General features: G+C 38.2%; 1 protein-coding gene across 5 annotated transcripts in view; it reads left to right on the forward strand.

Moving 5' to 3' along the window:
- SOX5 (SRY-box transcription factor 5) overlaps nucleotides 1–25,913 on the forward strand; it is a 903,217-nt gene that overhangs the window by 123,268 nt on the left and 754,036 nt on the right. For 4 of the 5 annotated variants that reach the window (XM_032473061.1, XM_032473062.1, XM_032473065.1 and 1 more), the window contains exon 2: nucleotides 10,366–10,447. The gene's annotated coding sequence lies outside the window, so the exon portion shown is untranslated. Of the gene's footprint in view, nucleotides 1–10,365; nucleotides 10,480–25,913 lie in introns of all 5 variants that reach the window. The other variant, XM_032473064.1, reaches the window with a different exon arrangement.

Raw genomic sequence — 25,913 nt, forward strand, 5'->3', positions numbered from 1 at the left:
ATAGAATGTGTGAGTAAGATAATGAGCAATTATAGCTGGAATAAGAAAGAGGGAAAAAACCCCAACATGATACCATGTATCCAAAGATGTATGATTTGGTTGTAAAATTATTTCGAAAATTTTCACCCGGTGTGAATTTCATGAGCAACCTAATGGTATATCCCTTTGTACGTCTCGTGAGCTCAGTGAAAACCAACTTCTGTGAAATGCGATTAAATTTGCCCTTAGGAGCTATCATCTGCATTGAGGTTTTTTATTCTAACCATCCTTCCATGACTTCTCCTCACAACCCTCTGCTGTAGGTCAAAGAGAGTCCCATGCTTGCACACCACCACCCATATTTTTCTAGACCCATGCCTAGAATATTATCTGTTCTCCCCTCCAACTTTCCAGATCTTTCCTGTTCCTCAAAACCCTTTCGGTGACCAGCCCAGTTTGAGGTTCTTCTTTTACACTTTCCTGTGAAAACTTTAACTATTTTTTTCTATTCAGGTCAAATCATCTGCTGTCTTTTGAGACTTCCATGTGTTTGAGCTATTATTAACATCCTTTATTATTGATTATGACCTTTTTGAAAATAGAAACCCTTGATATCTTAATGAGTCCCATGAAAATTGTTTCTTTTCATGTGGTCATCTTGGAAAGGCAAGCTTAAAGAAGCTCTCATTCTGGGCATAAAAATAGCTCACGATTATTAAGCATTTACTGTATGCCCAGCACAGTAACAAACACGTTATGGGTGTCATCTCATTTCTTCCTCACATACACATGCACAAACTCCAGGTCGTAGGTTAGACACAAAACTATCTCAAAATAGGTGAAGCAACAGAGAATAGAGTGTTACTCTAACAGAAAATAACCTTTGTGCTCACAGATTTATCTCCAGGTACCCCTCTCTCCCTCGGTCCTCCCAGGCCTTAGCTTTGCGTTCCCCTCAGTTGACATTTTTAGGTTTGAATGGTCCTCAGTAATGTCAGTCACAGAAAGAGAGAGAGAGAGAGGGTGCAAATGAGCAAAAGGGAGAGAGAAGGAGTCTTCCAGCAATTGTTGGGGTGATGGGGATCCCCACATGGCTTCCCGGAACTGGTCAGTGATTACTCAGGCCTGAGCAGTCAAACCTAAAGTGCAGTGAGAGAGGGTATGGGGCCAGTCCTACTTGAACTGTGAAGCCTGAGAATTGGGGCAGCATAGTTTTTCAATGAGATGCTGAGTAGCTGATTACTCTGGTAAGTATTATTTCTAATTTCTGGGCTTAGAGAGATTCAGTAACTTGCCTGAGATCACCCAAATAGGAAGATTCAATCCAGCAGAGTTTATGCTAGTAATCACTTTGCCATATTGTAATTTTTTTATTAAATTGTGTTTGAGTATCAGTGCTTAAAATAAAACATAGCCTCTTCTGTATGGGTCTTATTTTATGTATCTTCAGGAGCAGTCCTTTTCAGATACTCAGTGCCTCTACTGCCTCGTAGAAGCTTTTTTTTTTTTTTATACCAAGTCAGCAAATGAACCATTATCTGGTTATTACATGCCAGTTGAGTAACTGGATTTGCTTTCCTAAGGCCATGTTTCAGTCACCATGGTTTTTTTTTTTTTTTGCCCAGATCTTTGCATTAGAATACTTTCATAGCTTTTTATGGCTTCAGAGACGCCACACCTGGCAAAGAAATTTCAGAAATTGTTGGTGGGGAGTAATTTGCAGGGGCAAAGCGTGCTGGCTGCTGAAATCTCCTTCCATTGCCTGGGGAGGTGCCTGGGTATAAGGTGGGGACTCATGAGGATATTACATGGGTTCGCCCAGGATCTGTCAATAGAAGGACACTTGGCCATGCTGTAGACAAGAAACCAGGACAGATGCAGCTGTGGATGCTGGAACCCTGGTTCTCAGAGCTCCTGAGATGAAAGTGTGCTACTCCTGTTTTCTGTGGCTCCTTTTAAAATCCAGCGCCTGCCCTGCTCTTGCTTGGGCCCGCCAGCGGGCCCTGTTTGTCAGGTTTTTCCTGGCCTCTCAGATCCTGGAAGAGACCACCCACCTTTTACTGCAACTCTAACTTCCCGTGTGTCTCCCTCTCACCCAAGAATTTCAGATGCGTTTCCTATAAGTTTTGACATTATTGTATTTTAGGTGCTATTTAATTTTTATGTGTATTGACACACAAGCATACGTTTTGTTGAAACAACCCCTTTCCTGACGTTCTGGAATGCATCCCTCATTCTACTTTTTTCTCTGCTAATGACTTTTCCAACTTTGAAGTAGTTAGATCACAGCTTCTTTATTAATACGTTTTAATGACTTTGTTTTCTCCCCATCATCTAACAAAGTACGTTGCAGATATTGCTCAACAATATATTTATTTAATTTGACTGAGTCCTCAGAGATGGGTTGAACTGTCTATGACGCTGACATGAGGACCAGAAGTTTCCTCATTTCGTAGAGATGGCCTGAATGCTGTGCTCGCTCTGCACTGGCAGCTTGGGTTAAGAACAGTTTACCAGCCTTATCCACAGATGGGTATGTAGTTCTTACCGTCTTTATTCAGTCTTTAGCATATCAGCTGAGGGGATCATTTGGGATTGCTCTCTGTTTTCAGATTTGAGAATTCAGTGTATTCTCAGGAACTTGCTTCTAAACAGGAGTAATGGCTTTGTGTTGTAAAAAGCATTAAAATACTATATGCTGTCTGATCCAAGCTAGATGTTAGTTCTTTTATAGTTTACATTTGGTCCATGATGGTGCTGTGACTGGAAAGGAAACTAGTCTTCTTATGTAGAAATGTGGCCTATTAGCAATGAAAAATGTATTTATAGGTTGTCTTTCTATTAACAGTTCATAGTCTATATTGAAGGTGTTTGGTCTGTTCATCCACTGATTTTTCACTGGTAAAAGGTTAACTTCACCTTCAGTCCGTGAATTTCAACATAGGAGTTTACCTGTTTAACTTTTTCATGTTAAAAACCACAAAGGCTTTTCTAAATTAGCAGGGGGCATTTACACAACAAATTAGCGAAAAATGTTATGAGCTTTCTTCAGCTGGTTTGGTTTTAGCTGCCACTTTGGAGCTTTTACACTTCCTTCCCTTTCCCACCCCATCTCCAGGAGATAAAGAAATATAATTTGCATCAGCGATAGAAATGCCTCTGAGATCACTGCTCTAAGTGTGCTGGGGATTTGGAGTAGAAATCCTGAAAAAGAGAAAAAAGGCAAGGGTAAAAGCTCTGTTGACTAGGGAGTTTCATAGGCATGTGGTGAGAGCACAACATTGGACGTGTGAATACAAATTCTGCAAGCTTCCTCTCTGCTCGTAAAAAAAAAGAAGGCTAGGTGTGTGGAAGTTCTGTCTGGTTAAAGAGCTGGACACCGCGGCAGCTGTATCGCTTAGGTTTTGTTTCTGATTGCAAACACTTCCCTGTTGAAGTGTTTAGCACGTGCACTTCTTGCCCTGCTCCTCAGCACATGTGGGCACCATTGGTTGAGAGGAAGGCACATGGCTCTCTCTGTACATGATGCTGAACGGTGCTCTATCATTTGGCCAGTCCACTGGGCTTGAATGGAAGGGCATCTGAATTCTCACTTTGGTGCAGACCATTAGCACGTTCACCCTCTGCTGGCATCAGGCCACGGAACTCAAGGTGGCTTGTGCACCAAGTTTTTCCCTGAAGTAAACTTAATACTTGTACTTGGCGAGGAGGTCAGCTGTTAAAGGATGATTGTTTTTTTTTCAGTAGGATCAGGTATTTGTTCAAATGTATATAGCAAGTGGAGGCAATTTAGACAATTAATCAAAGTGAAATCTATTCTAAAAAAATAGGAAGACCTATTATAGATTCACGGATCTGTGTATTTGTGGGCTCAAGGATAATAATAATAATGGGATATGTTTCAGAGAAAAGAGACGAGTAAAAATAAGAAAGAAAATTAATGGATTTGAGCCCAAGTAAATGAAACTGTATTATTTAATTATAGTATCTGACTGTGAATATAAATGGGAGAAGTAGAGCAAGAATTTTTTTTAAAGTTTGGATCATAGAAGATTTTATGACTAAAATAGGAAATCTGCCACTCAGAGCTACAAACTGGAAGTTTGATCTCTCACCAAATGAATCAGGGAGTATAAAAAATATTTTGGGAATTGAGGATTGTCCCTTTTGTACATATTCAAGTGTTTTTTACACCTAAAGGGAATGAAAACTGCATAATGTCAGAAATATGTCAACATCCTTCAGATCTGCCACTCTTTGGTAGCCTGGGTACATGGGAAAAAACTCATCAATACACAATGGAAAAGGACATGCTAACTCTTGCAGCTTTATGTCGGGACACCGTGTGAGACAGTGCCTACGAAATATCTGTGGTTGGGCCATTTATTTGCTATCAGTTGCTACTTTTGGCAGGTGGCTACATTTAAAACCCAGCATTCTGGTTAAATTCCGATGTAGATGAGTGATGATGTTCCATCTGCCACATTCTTATTTTGCTTTCCTTAAGGAAATGAAGCATAACTGTATTCCCAAGCAGAGTATTGATACCCTTCAGATAAAAATTTAATATTTTTATTCCTCATTGTGCAGTTCAGTGTCATCAGACCTCAGTTCTAGGCTCATCTCTTTCACTGACTCACTCATGACCTTGTGCAAGTTTGTTTCATCTCTCAGAAATGAATTTCCTATAAAAGGTGAGCAATAGTCTAGGTAATTGTTCAGCTTATTTACAGTTGTAACAGATTATGAATTGTTGATGGCCCATATCCTTGATTAATAAAAGGAAAATTTTGTCCAGACTTCAGAAACTTTTCAGACTTCTATTTACTTTAGTGTGTTAGAAAACACATTCTCTTAGGCAACGTCTTTAAAATCATCTATCCAAACAAGTATACGTCAACTGACAGAAATCTTGGTGTTTCAAATCAGTGTCAAGTATTTTTTGCTCCCTCACTAATCCCAATTCACATCCCGGTTATATTTTTAGTGGAGGTATGAATGTGTATGTAGTTTTGTGTGGGGGAAACCAGGACAGTATCTCACATAGCTACATTTATTGTGATGTTCAGATTTTGATTTATGAAATCTGACATTTTTGCAGAAATACTCAGTAGAACATGATTCATGACACCCTTCATTCAAACTGGTAATATGATGACACCATCAGACTGTGATAAATTATGTATATTTGATGTCATACCTAACCAGTAAAAAGCTATATAAAGAGGTACTAAAAAATGTTATACATAAAGCAAAATTGAATTTTAAGAAATGTTGAAGGAGGGCAGGAAAAAGAAACCAGAGAAATGAAAAATAGAGAAAAACAGAAAACAGAAAATAAAATTGCAGGCTTCAGCCCTAACATATCAATAATTACATTAAATATAAATGGTCTAATACAGCAAATAAAAGACAAGATATGTGAGAGTTTATTAAAAATGGCATCCAACTGTAATGCTGTCTCTTTATAAATTCTCATCAAATATAATGATATTGGCAGGTTGAAAGTAAAGAAAGGATAAAAATATATCATTCTAACATTAATAAAAATGAAGCAGGAGTTTCTATATAAGTAATAGATAGAGTAGACTTTGAAGCAAAGTAAATTACTAGTGACAGAGAGGGATATAATATGATGATAAAAGAATTGATCTGTCAAAAAGACATGAGAATCATAAATGTATATACACCAAATTACTGAACTGCAAAAAAATGACATATTTGAAAAAAGAATAGACAAATTCACAAATGTAGTTGAAGATCTCAACACCCCTAACTCATCAGTTGATAGAAAACTGGACAGGAAATCAACAGGGATATAGAATACCCTACAGTATCGGTAACCAACAATCTCTAATTGACATTCACAGAACACTCCACTTGACAGCAACAGAACACACATTCTTTTCATGTGATGATGGAACATATACCATGGTGGACCATGTCTACTATCAGAAAACAAGTTTTGGCAAATTTAAAAGAATTAAAATCATGAAGAATGTATCCTTTGACTACCATGAAGTCAAATTAGAAGTCAGTACCATAAAAATAACATGTAAATCTCTGAACACTTGAAAATTCAGCAACATACATTATAAATAATCTGTGGGTCACAGAGGAAGTCTCAAGGAACATAAAAATACATTGAACTGAATGAAAATTAAAAAAAAAAATGTGTGGGTCACAGACATAGAAGTGCTGAGAGGCATGTTTATAGCACTAAATGCATACATTAGGGAAAAGGAAAAGTCTCTAATCAATAATCAAACCTCCCACTTCAAGAATCTAGAAAAAGAAGAACTGAATATACCCAAAGCAAGCAGAAGGGAGGAAACTACCTGCCAACATCAAAAGGGCAATTTGAGTTTACTGGAAACATCTCTACGCACATAAATTTGACAACTTAGATTAAAAAGGACCAATTCTTCAAATCACACAGACTACCACAACTCACCCAATATTAAATAGATAATTTGAATAGCTGCAACTGTTAAGGAAATTGAATAAGTAATTTTAACATTTCAGAAAAAAATCCAGTTCCAGATGGCTTCACTAGAGAATTCTAACGAACACTTAAAGAAGTAACATTTCTACACCATCTTTTCTGGAAAACCATTCATTTTATAATAGTGGGATTATCCAGTGGTATTACCAAAACCTAGCAAAGATAGTTCAAAAAAAAAAAAAAAAAAAAGAAAACTAGAGACAAATATCCCTTACAAACACAGACACAGCAATCTTTAACAAAATATTAGCAAATGGAATTCAACAATATCTAAAAAGACGTATATACTTTTACCAAGTAGGGTTTATTCTAGGCATACGTGGTTGGTTCAATACTTGTAAAACTATCAGTGCAATTCAACATGTTAACAGGCTAAGAAGAAACATCACATGATCCTGTCAATTCATGGAGAAAAGTATTTGGTAAAATTCAACACCCATTTATGACAAAAACTCAGAAAATTGAGAATAGACAACTTCAGTTTGGTATAAAGCATCTGAAAAAAACCTCTATAAATTCTGTAACTAACATTAAACATTACTCTTAATGATAAAAGACTGAATTGTTTCCCCTCAGATCAGGAACAAGGTCAAGAATGTCTGCACTCACCACCTTTACTTAATATAATGCTAGAATCTCCAGCCAGTGAGGAGAAAAAAGGAAATTAAAAGCATAGAGATTAGAATGGAAAAAATAAAATTGTCCCTATTTGCAGGTGACACGATTGTTTATGTAGAAAATCCCAAGGAACTTTAAAAAAACTCCCCAAACTAATAGCAAAGTAGTAAGATATAAGATAAATATATAAAAATCACTTGTATTTCTATATAAAAGCAATGAACACTTGGACACTAAAATTAAAAATGCAATACCATTTACAATCGCTCAAAAAATTAAATACTTATGTATAAATCTAACAAAACGTGTATAGGACTTGTATGCTGAAAGCCACGTAGTACTGATGAAAAGTCTAAATAAATACATACATCATGTTTATGGATTGGAAGACTCACCCTAACAAACATATCAATTCTCTACAAACTGATATGCAAGTTTAATACAATTTCTATCAAAATTCCAGCAAGATTTTTTTTGTAGATATAGACTAGATTATTCTAAAATTTTTATGGAAAGGCAAAGGAATCAGTAAAGCTATACAAATTTTTAAATAATGACCTCTCCCCCAAATATATATATATATAAAAGAATTTTTAAATAGAAGAATTAAGTGGGAAGAATTAATCTACCAATTTCAGGATTTATCATATAGGTACAGTAATCCAGACCATGTGATCTTGGCAGAGGGATACACACATATAACAATGGAATGGAACAGAGAACCCAGAAATTGTCCCACATGAATATATCTGATTGATTTTCTTGGCAGAGGTGCAAGATAAATTCAATAGAGGAAACAACCTTTTCAATAAATGTTGAAGCAGTTGGATATCCATAACCAAAAAAAAAAAAACAAAACCTTGACCTAAGTTTTACAACTTATACAAAAATTAACTCAAAATATTTCAATAACTTAAATTAAAAATTTTACAACAAAATTTTTATGAAAAAATGGAAAATCTTCAAGATCCAAGGCTAGGCAACACATTTTTAGATTTCATTCCAAAAGCATGATTCATAAAAGGAAAAATTGATAAATTGGACTTTGTCAAAATTAAAAACTTTTGCTCTGTGAAAGTCTCTGTTAGGAAGATGAAAAGACAAACTTCAGACTGGAGAAAACATTTGAAAACTATATATTTTCACTGTTATTAAGGATTAGTATTAAGAATATGGTCTTTCAAAACTCTACAATAAAAATGAAACAGTCCAGCTAGAAAACAGACAAAAGATGTGAAGAAACATTTTCATGGGAGAGGATATATAAAATAATATATAAGCACATGAAAAGATGTTTGACATCATTAATCATTAGAGAAAAGCAGAATGGCTAAAAAAAAAAAAAAAGGAAAAAGAAATGGTGACAACACCAAATGCTGGCATGGACTGCAGAAATGGGCTCACTCATGCATTGCTGATGGGGATGTAAAATGGTACAACCATTTTGCAAAACAGTCTGACAGGTCTTTAAAGAAGACTTAACATACAGCTACCATAAAACCCCTAACAGTTGTGCTCCTGGGCATTTATCTCAGAGAAAGGAACACTTACGTTCACACACACACAATGTATACAAATGATTATAGCGGCTTTACTTTTTAGAAAAATTAACTTTTGTTGAAGTATACTTGATTTACATTGTTATGCTCATTTCTGGTGTACAGAAAGTGATATGTATGTCTATATTCTTTTTCATATTCTTTTTCATCCTGGTTTATGACAAGTTATTGAATATAGTTTCCTGTGCTTTACAGTAGAACCTTACCATTGATCTATTTTATATATAGTAGTTTGTATCTGCTAATCCCAAACTCCTAATTTATCCCTCTCTGCCCTCTTTCCCCTTTGGTAACCGTAAGTTTGTTTTCTATGTCTGTGGTCTGTTTCTGTTTTGTAAATAAGTTCATTTGTATCATATGTTAGATTCCACATATAAGTGATATCATGTTGTATTTGTCTTTCTCTGACTTAGTATGATAATGTCTAGGTCCATCCATGTTGCTGCAAATGGCATTATTTCACTCTTTTTTATGGCTAAGTAGTATTCCATTGTGTATATACCATATGTTCTTTATCCACTCATCTGTTGATGGACATTTAGATTGCTTCCATGTCTTGACTTTTGTAAATAGTGCTACTCTGAACATTGGGGTGCATGTATCTTTTCAAATTAGAGTTTTCTCTGGATATATGCCCAGGAATGCCAGGAATGGGATTGTTGGATCACATGAGAACTCTAATTCTAGTTTTTTTAAGGAAACCCCATACTGTTTTCTGTAGTGGCATAGCAGCTTTACGTATAATAACCCCAAACTAGAAACAATGCAGTGCCCTTCAGTGGGTGAGTGGTTAGATGATTTATACCATAGAACACTGCTCAGTAATAAAAATAAACGGCTATTGATATACACACCAACTTAGATGAAGCTCCAGAGAATTGTGTTGAGTATATAATTTCATTTATATAATATTCTTGAAATGACAAAATTATAGAAATTTTATGTTAGTGGTTTCCAGGGTTTAAGGAGGAGGTGGGGTGGGAGGGCTATAAAAATGCATCCTGAGGGACTCATGGTGATGGAAATGTTCTGTATCTTGGCTTTGCAAGATGCCACCATGGGGGGAAATGGGGTAAAAGATATAGGGGATTTTCTGTCTTGTTTCTGACAACTGTATGTGATTCTACAGTGATCTCAAACTAAAATATTTAATTAAAGAAAAAGGCAACCCACTAATGACTTCTACATTAAAAAGTCTTGACTTGATCCTTTTCAACCTCCTCCTTTCCTGCTTGCTCACTTTATCCTCGTCTCTGCTCAAATGCCACCTTATCAGAGAAGTTTTTCCTTAGTTTCTCTAAAGTAGCCCCACTCCCATCACAGTCTATTTTCTTACTTGGATTTATTTTACTTCTCTCTTTAGAAACAGGCTTGATGCTTTTAAAAATTCCAAGGTTTTAGGATAGGAACCTTAAATTCCCTACTATGCCTCCTTGTTTCCGTGTGTTCTTCTGAAATTTGGTGCATTTGATTTTAAAAAACAAACCAAACAAGCTGATTCATTCTGTTTTCTTTCCGTCTGCTGATGGCTCAGTGTCTGTCTCGACAGAATTTAAGGGTTCCATAGTAGGAGATGTTCTGTATTGTGTTAGGCTCAAGTTTACCACAATCTACTGATACTTCCCCAAACAGCTAAGATTTGAGAGTCGACCTCCTCGCACCATGATTCTGCCTCTAAGTGACTTAGCTCTAATTCTCTTCTAGGCTTTTTCATCTGTCCACGGCGTAAAGACACACTTCAAGAGGATCCTCAGACGTCTTGGACAAGCTTCCCGGCGTGTGGCAGGTATGTGTCCACACACTGAGTGTGCAAGAAGTGTAAGTTGTTTTATTCTTCTATAGCTAAATCTAAATCCTCCATTTAACCATGTGGAAGCAATCTGAGGTCCATCTGAGCTCCTGGTCAGGTTATGAGGGTGAGGCTGATGTATCCGCTCCTGGGTGGTCATCTCTCCCTTAGTCACGTGTGTCCTTCCATCCCTTGTCAGTGCTTGTGAGCCATTGCTGAGGGACACCTTGATCTTCCTTCCAGGGGCTTCTGCTCTCCTCTTGGCTTCTTCCAGATACTTCTTGGGCATGCAAAAATATGCTCCTGCTGAACTAGAAGAAACTCTCTGGGGTGGCATAGAGCTCTTTGCTCCTTGGATGCCACTCTGAAGCATGAGGTCCTTGTTCTGTTGCTCCTGACTCATGCTATTGCATGAGGTCCTTTGCAAAACTGATCTGGTCCATCTCTCTGGACATACCACTTCATCATCTCTAAGGTCCAGCTCAGTCTAAGAAAGACGACCCTTTCCCTCAACCATTATCTTCCAACAACATATTTGGAATTTCTCTCTGTTAACAGTATTTTGAACAAGCACAACTGAGGAAGTCAATCAAAACATGGTTTACTCTTTTTTTCTTGTTATTTCTTTAAAATGAATAGGAGAAGGGGGGTGGGTATTCCCCTCCCTCTGGACAAAACGTAGGTCTCAGGGAGGCTCTTTACCTAATAGGATTACTCTTAGATTAAAAAAAAAAAATTCTCTCCACACTTTAAATCACAAATGTAGTCTGCATTCAGAAATCAGTGTGTCCAATCTTAGACCATCATCATAGCTTGAAAGTTAATGTATCAGATCGTCTCTCCTGCCCTGTCTGAGACCTGTTCTTGGATTGGGCTGTTGCAGTGGGAGAGGGTGTGCTGTCTTCTCTCTCCACCTGTCACCTCCTCGCCAGTGTGCTGGCTGCTAGGGCGAAATGCTGAAGGTTTGAAACATGGGAAAAAAGAGGAAATGAGCGGCTTAGGGATTTTTTTACTTGAACTGGTACTATGTGAAGCCAGCTCCAACTTTCCGGGCCTGGCAGGTGTTTAAAACTGATAATCACTTGGCCGCTTTGGGGGGACTTTAGTGGCTTCCCTGCTGGACCCATCTGGCTTCAACTCTCCTGACTAAGACAGGGCTTCTCCTTCAGCTGTCCACTCCCCACTCAGCTCCTGGTTTTCGGCCAGTCCATTCCATGTGAACTCATATTCAGTGTCTCAGGAATATTTCCAGATGGTCTTCTTGGGCTTCAGGCTGGCTCTCTCATCTGTGGCTCACACCTGCTTCATGAAAATGTGAATCTCATGACCCTCTGAGGGCAGGAGTGGGTGTGGGTACTTCTCAGATTCCAGAGCTGCTCCTGGCCTGACCCTCTTGTCTTCCAGATCTCTAAGGGAGAAGCCAGTCCATTCAGTTTTCCCAACTCCAGGGGACACATCCAAGCTGTCTAAATGATTCTTTTGAAGCCTCTCTAAAGACATAAGAGAGCAGAACTAGCCCCTTCCACCCCTCTTGCTTGGGGTGAGGTGGGACTTGACAGAGGGTAGCAGCTCAGTACAGGAACCTCTTCATAAAGCTTCTCCTCACTTTTGTTCTTTGGTCCTTTACATTCTTTTGTTGGGTTTTAGAACCATCCCACCAGTTCTTATAATTTTTTTAAAAATCTTGATTCTGGTCTGGCTCTTTACTTTGGAATTTCATGCCTGTTCAACAAAGGTGCCTCAGTTGAATCTTCCAATCTAATATCTGGTCACTCCAGTGCCACTAGGAAGAGTTAGGGTGATGCAGGGGAGGGGTAAAGGTTCAGCCACCGCACCCCCAACTTGCTCCTAGATTCACTAATGTCTGTATGGCCTTGACTACCTTATTTTCCACCGAGGTATCTAAATCTCCCCTCAGCTTAGTAAATAAACAGGAGGGTCTCTTCTAAGTCTGTTTTCAGTGCATGAGAATCATTCTGATTTCCCAGAGGGTCTTAGGCTTTTGAAATTCAAAACCCAATAATTGACACTCCTCTATCCCCCGTGCTCCCCTCCTCTGCCAGCTTGTCCTGGTGAAAATCCAAGTGTGGAGTATAGCAATTTGGCTGACTGAATGGAGAAAGAAGCAAGACTCAAGGAAATAAAATAAAATATTATATCCTATATGATAGAAAGTATTGCCTGCCCTCTTTTGAGTATGTACCATGTGATTTTTTAAATCCAGATAATGGCACTGCAGCCTTTATATTAAGGATTTGACATTTGAGGGAACCAGATGTGTTAGTTTGCCAAGGCTCCCCCTGTAACCAAGTACAACAGCTGGGGTGGCTTAAACAATTTATTTGCATTTAGAGGAACTTATTGTCTTGCGTCTGGAAGATGGAAGGCCGAAATTGAGGCATTGGCAGGTTTGGTTCTCTCCTCTCCTTGGCTTGTAGACGGCATCTTCCTCTCTCTTCACATCATCTTTCCTCTATGAGTGGCTGCTCTGTGTTCAAGTTTCCCTTTTACATAAGAACATCAGTTATATCAGACTAGGGCCCACGCTAATGACCTCATCTTAACATAACTAATTCTATCTGCAATGACCCTATTGTTAAACGTCACATTCTGAGATGGTGGGGGTTAGGACTTCAACATGTGAATTTGGAGTGGGGGTGGGCACAATTCAACCCATAACACCAGGGTTCAAAGAGACTCAATAATTTGATCGTCACGCAGACCTTGAAATGCTGTTGAGAAGAGTCCGCACCACGACAGTGTGACTCTGAAGCTGCGTTCTGTCTGCGTTCCGTGACTACACTTCATCTCAGGCGACTCTTGCAGGCAGCCCTGTGCGGCGGGGAGAGCGCTGTCTTTCCTTTATTAAGCAGCCAGACCTGGACTGGCTGAGGCATGGCTCCATCCAGGAAAGGAGCTCAGACTCAGACCTAGGTCGTACCATCACGTGGACTCAGAATAGCGCACCTACACAAAGGAGGAACAGGAACGTGCTTGTGGAGAGTTTCAGTCTAGCACCATGGTACCACAGGCCAGAAAATGAATTTACACCTGAACTACAGGTACAGATTGTGCAGAATTCAGAAGGCTCTGTAACTACTTAAAATGGTATCAGTGTGACTTTGGTCACCTTAATCCTATGACCTGTGCTTTGCATTTTTGATATTCTTGACCTGTATTCATATCTAAATATGCCGTGTGTGTGTGTGATCTGCTTCATGGAGAACATACTTAAACAATGTGTAATAAAATGACATATTTAAATCATGCAAAAGAAAAAGGATAAAGGGTTTGCTGTAAAGTTCCTGCAGGCATTTACTGGATAATGGTAATGATAGCTTTACAAAAGAAGGATAAAATATGTTTAGCTTCAATGAGGATTATATTTAGGAGAATTATCAGATTCTTTTGGATATTTTCCTTATAAAAACAATTCTTTAGTGCTTCGTTGGTGGAAGATAGGAATTATAATAGTGATTCTGAAATGTGGCTTCATGCATAAGAACGTAATTTGAGTCTTAATGGTATCCATCACTGTTTTATTCCAGATGGCAAAACATTTTTTTTTATTCCTTTCAGTTAGTGCTTGAAATATGTACCTATGGAAATAAGTCCATTATAAGATTTTTCTTGCCAAAACTAATAGATGCTCACTTACTGAGAAATATGTGTATTGAGAAATATTTAAGAAAAATACACTTTAATGAAGCTGCACTAATGATATTTATTTAGCTAATTGTGTACAGGAATCTAAACATGATTTCAAGTAGACTGTTGGCCATGTAAATAAGCCTGGCACAGGTGTGCAGAGTTTTAAGAGAATTAGATAGCAGATCTAATGAAAATTGGAGTAAGCCTCAAAGAAATGTTTTATTATGAATTAGATTTCCCACTTATAAAGCAAATAATAGCCACCTAACAAAAATATTTTTAAATAAGGGTAAAAAATTGCTAACAATACCAATAACCAAAAGCAGTAACAGTAACCTCTTGATTTATTTGCATCTCTGCCTTTTCCATTCATTTGTCTTCTGAGGATTACTGAGCACTTAATGCAGGCACTTGGGAAATGAAGATGGTGAGGACAAGGTTTCTGCCTTGAAGGAGATTTTTATTTATCAGGGGAAACAGACAGAGTCCGTGTAATGGGTGATAAGTACAATTCTGGAGGAGAGGGGGCCAAAGAACTTGCTGTCAACTCTATTGTCAGGTCTGGGAAGACTTCAACAGGTAAGTTGGGACAGAAATATGAGAAGAAATCCGTTAGCCAGAAAAGAGAAGAAAATACATTTCAGTTGGAGGAAAGAACACCTGCTAAGGTATGGGATGACTGAAATGACATCATACCGAACTGTAAATAATGCAGCAGGTCTGGAGCCATGGTAAATGAAGTTGGAGAAGTAGGTGGAGGTGACATCATGGGAGGATTTGTGCCAATTATCCTGTTGGCATGAAGGTTTTCACATAGGGGAAGGAATATGATTAGAATTTCATTTTAGGAAAATTGATCTTCAGTAATATGATTGCACGGATGGCTTAGAAACTTCAAACCTCTAAAGGTTTGATAGGGAGTCAGATATACAAAAAAGCGGAAATGAAGCTTAAATTAAAAAATGCTTGGCTTGCGTGGGCCTCGAAGAATATTTCAGTAGGGACTCTAAAATGTGTTCTTGTGGTCATGTTTTTATAAAATTTGCCAAAAGTATGAGTTTTTAACTTCAGTTATATATGAGTGCTTTTTCTATATTACTGCCCCCCTGTTGTGCTTCTCTTAATGTTGGGTGGCACTGATGACCCACATTTTGTATTCACAACTTTATCTTTTTCTTTAAAGGGCCCCCAAGTTGTATCAGCTTAGGCGTCACTTTTTAGATCTAGTCCCAAGATGATAAAAGTGCAGGAATCCAGAAGAGAAACGGTGGGTTCTTAAACCAAGACAGTGCTATAGAGTTGAAGTAGAAAAAGATGTGGAAGATTAAGGGGGAGGAATTACTATTAAGTAAAATCAGCGCCTCCTTTTCATTTTACTGTGAGATAAATGTTACCTCCATAGGAATCTGTTTTTCAGGAGGAGTTATTGTGGTCTTTTCCTGGTAGTGATTTAGGAAGTGTTAGGAGGTAATTATAATTCTTTTGTGAAAGTAGTTGTACTACACACTCTAAATGCACGCTTACATACCTATATTCTAAGAGCTCGAAATAAGTGAGGCTAAAACAATTTTATAGATCAGATTGTTTTAGACTAGGTGGTAGCAAACTTTCTGATAAGGACCAGATAGCAAATATTTTAGGCTTTGCAGCCTAGGAGGCAAAATTGAGGATATTATGTAAGTACTTTTAAGAGAGCGAAAAGTTGTCCACAAAATTTTTATCGACATAGTTTAAAATACAGTAATAATACAGTAAATTTTGAAAAACAGAAGTCTCATATTGAGAAAAATTGAGTTCTTTTTTGGGAGGTAAGACATTTCACTTAATTGTAGTTCGGTGTTAGTGTTCTCTGTCATCAGATTGATTATAAATGTTCATCCATTAAACCATTCTTATTTCATAGGGAGTGAGCTGGATTTGGATCACAGGCCACACCCCTGTTTTAGCTAATGACATTTATGTCATTTTTTCTGTTAGGCTTTGTCAAAATATTTTGTATGATAATAAGTTTAATTTGTGTTGCATACTTCATTGGAAATTATGACCATCAACAACTTGCAAAATACTCATCAAAATGTGCGTGCGCATGTGTGTGTGTGGTGTGTTACATGTGTGTGGTATGGGCCATTTTACTCTGCATAGCCAGTGGAATTTGGGGTGTATCTGGGGTATCAGCACTGTTACAATGAAGCATTTTGTCTCTTTAGATTAAGAGAGTGGATAAGTGAAACAGGAAACTAGACTTGGCAGGTCCAAGTTGGTCTGTTGGTATCCATATTTGAATGACTTCGACTGTTCCCTGTTGTTGACTTCGAGTTGACTGTAATTGGTTCTGTTCATTAACATCTGTTTCTTCTAAAATTTTTTAACTTTTTTTAATTGAGTTGTAGTCATTTTACAATGTTGTGTCAAATTCCAGTGTAGAGCACAATTTTTCAGTTATACATAAACATATATACATTCATTGTCACATTCTCTTTCACTGTGAGCCACCACAAGATCCTGTATATTTCCCTATGCTTGCTTCTTCCAGCTTTTGAGGCTTTGGTTTTAGCTTTGCTGTTGCTCAGCAACTTTCCAAAAAGTCTTAATTCTTCCCCTATCCTCCCTCAGAAACTTCATGTCTTGAAATATTTTTTATAATTCACATTTCATTCTTTAAGGATTTTTGTGGCAAGGCCACCCAGTTGCAACAGTTCCAAGAAAGTAAAGGAGGAAGAAAGAAGGAAAGAAACAAAAGGAAAAGATATGAAAATTTAAAAAGCTAAGAAGCAGATTATTTCACCCACTTTAGAGACTGGAACATCTATCTCGAAAGTTTCAACTGGAATTTGATTCCTAAATCAAAGACCAATTTTTCCTTTAAACTCTTAATGAACAGTTTGAGAAGTCTATTAAAACTTGGGTGAATTTAGCTACTTTCATAAAGATTGGGTTTAAGAACTGACCATTGGACTGCAAGTATATGTTTTATCTTTTTAGTCAATATGGGTGCAAAGAATTAGTATCTTTCTAATGTATATTCAAAGATAATTCAAATAAGTGAACTCAATATGAAAACCTTATCTTATTGGGGGGGATGGCTCAGTGGTAGAGCACATGCTTGGTGTGCACAAGGTCCTGGGTTCAATCACTAGTGCCTCTGTTAAGGAGAAAAAAATATATATATATATAAAAAGAAAACCTTATTTTAAAAAATACAGAAAACTTTTCTTACATTATGAGTACATAGAATATTTTGATTGAATGTTGTGTTTAGTGGAGAAATGTGCTACACGTGTTTATACAACACGCATAAGCTATGTATAATTTTTAGAGATAATGTGTTACTAGACTGCAATTTGTATGTTTCTGAGAGTCAGCACAGGAGAAAAATTCCATCAAAATTAAAGTTTGGTATTACTTTCTTCTCTTATTTACTTCCATAGGCTCTTTGGAAAGCAAGGTTCCAAATGTGTATTTCCACAGTCTTAGTGTGCTCTTCTCAACAATTATCTTGTTTTTTAGCTGCTGAAATATGTGACAATTAAAAAAATTTTGTTTAATTCCACATTTTGTTTATACTTTAGATGCAGAAGGCCTTTGCTTTTTTAGAAAATTGGTACTAACAATTTTATAATTCCAAAAACATAATTTGCTCCAAAACAGCATTCTTTTGTATTTTTTACTGCATTCTTCAATTATTGTTAATTACCAATTGGACTCACTGTGTCTTAAAATAAAATTCCTTTAATAGATATTTATAATCACAATTATTGACAAATATCTGATATTTGTTATTCAAAAAACATTTGTTCAAACAGAAAATAAGTAAATTATTTCACCAGAGGCAAAAATGAGCCTCAGGGCCCTTCCTTCTATGAGTTCTTTCGAGGTTTGGGGAAAAGCTGTAGGCAGTGTGTTCAGATAATCATACGTTTTGTAAAATGTGCGATCTAAACTATTTTAACTGCAGTCGTTTTTGACCAGTGCCTCCACTTTCGTCTCCGTCCATTCCTTTTCTGTTTTGTGGTGGCATTGGCGAGACCGTGGCTTTGTTTTGGTGGTAGTGTGGGAGGTCTACCAAAGGGCAGTCAAACTGGTGATACAGTGATTTTAAATTAAATGAGATATAGTTATGTTGTTGGCATGGACTTCCAAGTATAGTGAAGTTACTGGTGACAGTCCGCTTTATCAATTTACTGGAGCCTTGTGACACTCAGGTGAGGAGCCAGAGGCCACATTGTCCTATGGATACGTCGGTCCTGCAGCACTGACCCCTGATGTGGGTCGGGGGGAGAGGAGAAATGAGGTTTGAAATATACAGAGACTTCTCTGTGGAAAACCTTTCTTGTTGTTAGATGTGTAATGTTATAAACAGAGGCTATGGTTTGTATCAATGCCCAGTCACAATAGAAGTTCTCTTCTGTTAGGAATTTAATGAATAATGCACTTCATACTATTATTAAATCATTGTGTAATTTTTATTTTTTGATGACTATTTCATAAGTAGAATTTCTCAAATATCTGTGTTTTTAGGGCACAAATTCATAGCAGTAATACAGGCAGCAAGGATCACTGTGTTGTGCAGTTGCGTGTTTTCTGAATCCCAGTTATGACTAGTTAAGAACACAATTTGATTAAACATACTAGATAGAAGAATGGATTTTGAAAGTGATACATTTACAAAGAGGCAGTCAAAGAGTGTGCAGCCAATGACTGGAGGGAAAAAGCATTAGAGAGGTGTGGTCAGGGAGCTAATTAATATGAATATAATTTTTTTCCAGCTTTTGTGATGTTTGTGACACTTCTCAACACTTTAAAGTAGTAATTTCTTGGGATTTTTCCACTGTAAATCAATATTCACTTTCTTGTTAAATCAAACATTTTAATTTGTGTTCTGTATCTAAAACTGCATAAGCTTTAGGCCCCCACAAAAGCTGAATCTACAGAATAAATATTTATTAAGTACTTAGATGTCATGAAGGTAAGGATTGCTTTTAACCCAGCATAGAGCCCAGCATATATTTGTCACTTATTATGTGTTTGGAGTTGAACACGTCTCCGTAATAACAATTAGTTATTTTTGTTCAGTGATGACTGGTACTTTATGTGGACATTAGGTAATATCTGTAAGCTGTAGCTAAGAAGCATTTCTACCTTCTCAGGATCTTAAGGTGATGAAATCATCCATTCTCCAAAGCATTTTCTTAGGGGTGAAAAACTGCTAAAAGTGCTTTATTTAAGCAGGGATTTGAGGTATGAAAATAATATTTACTTTATCATTTCCCTCAATCACCTTTTCTGGTTTAACTTGTCAAAAAAAAGGAATGAAGGAGAGGGGAGGGAGGAATGAGGAGGGGGAGAAAGAGAGAGAGAGAGACTCTCAGAAGTCCAAAGACTCTGTGGTTGCATTGGATTATAATGTAATGGTAGGAGAGCCTTTGGCCAGGACACAATTAGCACTCTCAGGAAAGGAGCATAGTACTATTACGGCTTTCTGTACAGAAGTCCTTCCAAATAGTAAGTTTCAAACAAGAATTTATGTAGCCAGTGCATTTGTTTTGGGACAATGGTGTCTACCTGTTTTCAACAACTCCTTGTCACAACAGGGCAGTACTTACAATGTTTCAAGGAGTTAAGCCCAACATCTTCCTTTGGAAAACACATTTTACATTTGATCATTTTAGCTCCCTGACAAAAACCTTGTGTGCTTAGCATCTCTGTGCTCTACCATCTTCCAGTGGTACCTGGAGATTTAGGCATACTCTACACAACATACAGCCCCTTCTGAAAGCATCCATTTAGGGGACACAAATAGGCAGGTCTTCACAAAGATGCGTCTAGGGTGACTGTTCCTCCGTCGTTCACCTGATGGCTTCTGGGTGTATTGTTGGATGACTTAAAAAGCGTTAGCTGGAGGAATCCTGAGCGTGGATGCGTGGGCAAGCAGTGTGTGCCAGCACCAACAGGGTTAACCAGACTTGCCAGCATGAACAATGGAGACCGGGCAGCTCTAAATGAAATGAGCTGAATATTTCATTCGGCCACTCAGCTGCCTGCTCCAATTGCCTCCTTTACTAAAATAAGAGCTTAATCTAAAGTGACAACAACATCAGTTTCTGTGTGCTCCAGTCACACTGAACATGACTTCCTTAACATAAACACTATTTACATGGACCGTCTGGATGTAGCAGGGAAGCAGGAGCGTGCCCAGCTAAGACACAGGGTACAATGAAGGACGAGAAGCAGGCAGCTGAGAATTAACATCCGCAAATGAAAGCCTGACCCTCAGAGGGCATGTCCCTGATACGTTTTAAAATGAGAGAGCATTGCACCAGTAACCTTAGCCTTTGTAAAGACTATGCCATTTAAAATAAAATAGCACCTTTTCAGTTTAGATACTTAACCAAATGCATTATGTCTGACCCATTTTCCAACTTAGGTGACACGAAAGGATGGATCCCTTGCTGCAATTATTAGAATCTTTCAAACCATTGCAACCAATAACCTCCCTCTCCAGACTCCTTCTCATAGCAGCCTGACTTCTTTGAGATAAAGAGGGCATCTCGCTCAGTGAGGGCAGGGCAGGCAGAGATGGCAGGGGAGTGGGAGGGAAGATGTGACCTTTGAACTCAGGGCTTGATGTCAGTGCTATAGCAGTGCCAAAGAAATCCCTGTTTGAGAGTAGTTTTCAGCTTGAAGGTTCTGGAAGATTAGAAGCAGGGGTGTGACAGGGTCCACAAAATAACACAAGTTCCTTCTTTCGAGTACCCCAGACTGGGTAACGAGGGAGATAGAAATCCTGAATATGCATTATTGATGGTTTATTTCCGCAAGGAGGATGCTGTGGCATTGTTTCATCATGCTAGCCACCCTCTGTGAATTTTAAGGGTCACAAAATGTAGACATATTTAACTTAACCTTATTAAAATTATTGACAGTCAGTGGAGTTTGGTGGTTTTTCCATCAGCTTCATAGATAAGGGAAGTAAGGCACAGAGAACTTGCTCCTACACCTGAAGTCACACAGAGGATCAGAGAGCAAGAGGGAAAGAATTTTGGGGGGGGGCCAGTTATTTCTACTTCCTTTAGTTTAACATTAGTATTCTCATTTGTCTTAAAACTTTCCTTGACTGAGCCTTATAGAAGGCTGGTACCAGGCATTGATTTGTGGCTTCTGGGCTCCATAGACCTGAGGCTGCTGACAAAATGGTAGCTTTTTTTTTTTTTTTTCAAATACAGTTCTGTGTTATCTGTTCGCATCGTCCAGGATGTGCCTGAGTGAGCATCCCTGCGGTCCCCACCCCTGTGGTGGTACATTTTAGATAAAGCTCTTATTCTCTGCAGAAGAAAGAGAATGATCATTTGAAACAAGTTTCTTTTTTAAGAAAGGTATCATGAGTGACAGGAAGAAAAGTGGGAGGGTCATCCATACCGTGCTGGCCTTAGCAGAATGCTCATTAATCAGCAGGCATTTATCGAGAATCTGTGAGGTCATCAATCATTATTTTAGGGGAGAGAAAATTGTCTCTGGCCTCTCGAAGCCCACCATCTAGGGAAAAGGTTTGTCATAATTTAGGGGTAGAAAAAGACTTTTAGACTTCTGTAGAAAGCCTGTAAGAATATCATGGTTGTGAAACCATATAAATACTGTTTTTTGTGGTTTGAAATAATGCATAACTACTGTGCTTTCATCTTCATTTTTAACTTAAGGGAAACGTGAACAAGGTGATGCCTTTTGGCTCATCCCTTAATGAGCGCTGACCAGCTCTCTCAGGTGCTACTGTAGATGTGTCCCCAAAAGGGTTACACATGTTTTCACACAGTCTGACGGGGAATCTGACCCTTGTACAAATATCAATCGCACAACTTGGTGAGTGCCTTAATAAGGGACGTACCAAATGCCTGAGAGCAGAGGAGAGGTGGAGATAACCACACCTGCCCTGCGACAGGGCACAGGAGGAGGCTTCTCCAGATGACAAGGACCTTGACAGCTGTCCTCAGTAGTAGCCAGCTCTTCAGCTTGGTCTGGACAGTCAACAGATGTCAGCTGGGAATGGCAACACCCATGGGAATGGGGTTCCTGCACAACTTAGGCTTTGAGGCAGCCACTGCACAGGCTAGTAAAATCAGTAGCATTTGCTGAAGACCAGTGGGAAGCTGATCTGTGCTCGGCACGTCTCTGTCCTGTGCCTTGGCTTCTCTCAGCTACAGTAAAGGTCTCGACGACCTCTTTTTCTTTCTCATGTGAGGGTAGACTTGCCTTCTCTTGGGCTGTCTCTACCCTTTGTTGCCTCTTAGTATGAAGGGGCGTGATTCGTCAGAGAGAGATGCAGAGTTTCTCTTGTTGTAAGTGATAAAACCCATATTGTAGAATTTCAGGGTTTTAATGAGAAGGAGATAGACTCAGGCAGTCAACTATCTCTTCCATTTTCTTTTAGTCACCCTTCTCCCAATTAATTAATGGTGGTCAGAGGCTCAGTTCTGAAATACTATTGTATATCATTGACTAAGCCACTCATAGTTGTATGTCTTCCCAGTGCAGGACATTTTAAGAATATTTTGCCACTCTTAACTTCATGTAGGTGCATGTAAACCATTGCCTGTAAATTAATCATAAAACCCTTTCCTCCTTTTCTATTTTCATTTTAAACTTTTAGGGAAAGATGAATTTGTTGCAAATGTTGGATTTGGTCTTATCTCTTCTTTCTTCTTTTGAAGATGAGGGACAAAATTTCTTTTATGCTATAGTACAAGACAGTACTGTGTCATAATTTTTTAAAGAATGGGAGATTTTTGCCATTTTGAAATACGATCTCCATACTGAGTTATCAGTTTTCGTGAAGACGATCATGTTTTAAAACATAATCCAGGTATAAGTTTATGTATCTCAGAAGTTGCTGTTTAATCATGTAGTGCTTTTATTGTAAGTTTTACATGGTTAATTACTAGCCCAGGAAGGAACTTTTCACATCCCATCATTCAGACATCTAGTCATTGGGGGAGGGGCAGGGGCGAGTGGTAGATTCAGTAGGTGACCCTCAAGCTGTTTATCCTCCAAGCCCTTCCAACACTGTTTTCTATAATATCGGGTTGTCATTCTGTTATCTCTGACCTTTATTGCCCTGTAAATGCATCCCATTGGCAAGACCACAACCCCAAAAGTCAGCGTCATGATTTTGCAGCAGCTGTTGCTGCAGAAGGTAAATGCCGTGCAAATATTGATGAGCTTGCTAATTTGTTTAGGAGACAGAATTTAGAATGGGGAACAGGATTTGTCTGCTAGCTGTCATCATCCATCAGCCCCAGGCTGCCCCAGGCAGTGGGTTTGCTTTTTGCCAGCTTCTAATTTTGCTTTATTTTTCCTTAGCTTCAATCTACTTTATTCATTTATTGTAATTGGGAGAGTGGTGGCTGAGATAGGGGAAAAAAATACTCATAGCCCACACTCGAGATTGAAGGCTCTCATCTGCTGTGGTTCCCTGATATCAGCGGATTCAGGCTGGACCTGTTGGTCTGTTGATTGATCGAGTTAGTGAATGAAGACTGTGCTCTCACACGGGGGTCCTGTAGCACAGTGTGACTGGAAGACTTGACAAAACTGCCCTCAGTCCTATGTGTTTCTCCCTGTTTCCATCAAGATCAGAATTTATATGATTAGATTTGTTTCTTGGGGGTTCTCATTCAATTTATTAAAAAAAATTGTTTTGAGTGCTCACAGTGTGTTGGTTATTATTATAGATGGCTGCATATATAATGGTGAACAAGACAGAAAAAACCTTGCTCTGAAAGTGTTCAGATTCTAGGGGTGAAGATAGAAATAAGCAAATAAATGTGCAGTACTTCCTGATAGTGATAAACTGAACGAAGGAAGTAGAGTCGAGTCATTAGTAGGGTCGAAAGTGCTATTCTTGATGATACCTGAGACCTGAGGGATGACAAGTCACGCGAAGGTCTATGGAGAGAGTCGGTCTGGAGAGAAGTCGCAGAAGAGAAAGAAAGAAGCCTGTCATCAAAGAAGACGTAGGATTCAGAGAAATAAAATTTGCCTACTTAATTTTACTGACTGTGGATATTAGCCTGACTTTCCTTCTTAGTTTAAGAGGACAGTAAAAAAAAAGATGGCACTTTAATATTCTTTCTAAGAAAATTAGAGTTGGCTTTCATGACACAGGAAACATGTTGAAAAAGTGTGTGTTCTCTCCCCTGTGTGTTCCACCAGGACCCCATTCTGGGGTGAGAGGGGGAGTGATGCAGCCCCCACGTAACCCATCTGACTCTGTGCCTGTCCAGAAGGCAGGCTTTGTGCCACATCTCACTCTGTTTGTGGAGACGGGATCTGCAGGGATGGGATGAACAAGATGATGAACAAGGCGTGAAAAGAGAGTGAAAGGTCCCTAGAAGGACCATATAATGGAGGGGCTGTATTCAGCAACCCCATGGGTTGCAGGCTACTTAGACTGGTGACTTTAGAGAGGTTACTTGATAAGTTGTGGTTTTCAAAGATTGGTACTTTTACTTGGGTCCATGCTCTATATCTACTACATTAAATATATAGCAATATAATCATTTACATGGTCCAGTGTCAAAATACAGAAATGAAGATGCTCGTCTACAACTGTGGACAACATCCAAGCACACCACCAATATGCCCTGCCATCTTAAATGGATGGAGAATTTGGAAGAAATGTTCAAGGCTGTGGAAGTATATTTTTCTATTTATTTTGATTTATTTCTGGACATCCAGACTGTATTTGATAAATACTTGATGAAAGTCTTCTTGGATTTTTCAGAAATTACCTTATTTTTCTCCCCTCAGTATTTTGTACAGTGAATCTTACTGTTTACCAAGGGCCAATAGTTTTAGATTATTTGTTCTTTATTTCTGCAAGTACTATTTTAATTTTTATTAACTTGCAACTCAGATTATTGTGAGTTCATTGTAATGGATGGCATTGTACGGGTGTAGGCTGTTGATTTTGGTGTAAGACACTTGGTATGAGATTATGGTTCAGGTAGGCATTTCCTAATTAGGTTACAAGTATGCAGGACTTTATCAGTTTTTTCCAATTCAAACCTTGTTTTAGTCTTTGCTGTTGCTTTTAGGTTTCACATTGAAGGAGAAGAAATTTCTCTATTTATATAGTTTTTTCTTCCAGGAGACATTTGGCTTTAGCATAAGAAATATTTATGAATAACATAGGGTTGACGCTAGGATTAAATTATTTGGTAAGTGTAAAACATTATGCAGGGCCTGGTGCAGTGTAAAACTAATACACGAGGCCTACCGCACAGTTAAGTCTTAATAACAAATAGCTGTGGTCGTGGTGATGCTGATACTGATTGTAAAGTACTGTACCCAAAGTCAGTTTTACCTAATGAATTAGGGGGAAAGTCAGTATTTGGTAAGTAGTTTAAAACCTTTTATCTTTCTAATTTGTTTTTTGAATTCTACATGCTTCTTAAAGATAAAACATGAAACTTTTAAAATGTACTCATGAGGTCTCATCAACAGACCCTCAGAAACACGTGTGTGTAAGTTTCCTTGTCATTCCTGAAAAAAAGTGAGATGTCATATATCCAAGGATGGTGTTTCATATTTGTTCTTCTGGATCATCTAAACTCTAGTCATACATCAAGTCAGACCACCAAACCTGAGGCTATTACTTTAGCATTCGTTACATATGTTGACTGTATGAATTTAGCTGCTTGTGGTTTATCAGTGTATGAGGAACTTTAAGGAATTGTCTCTATTTAAAAATCAAGTGGCCATATGCAAATTTCTGTACTTTTTGAAAGCGTTATTAAAGATACTGCAAATTCTGTCATAC

The sequence above is a fragment of the Camelus ferus genome, chromosome 34 (assembly GCF_009834535.1).
Source record: "Camelus ferus isolate YT-003-E chromosome 34, BCGSAC_Cfer_1.0, whole genome shotgun sequence".
NCBI classification, from domain to species: Eukaryota; Metazoa; Chordata; class Mammalia; order Artiodactyla; family Camelidae; genus Camelus; species Camelus ferus.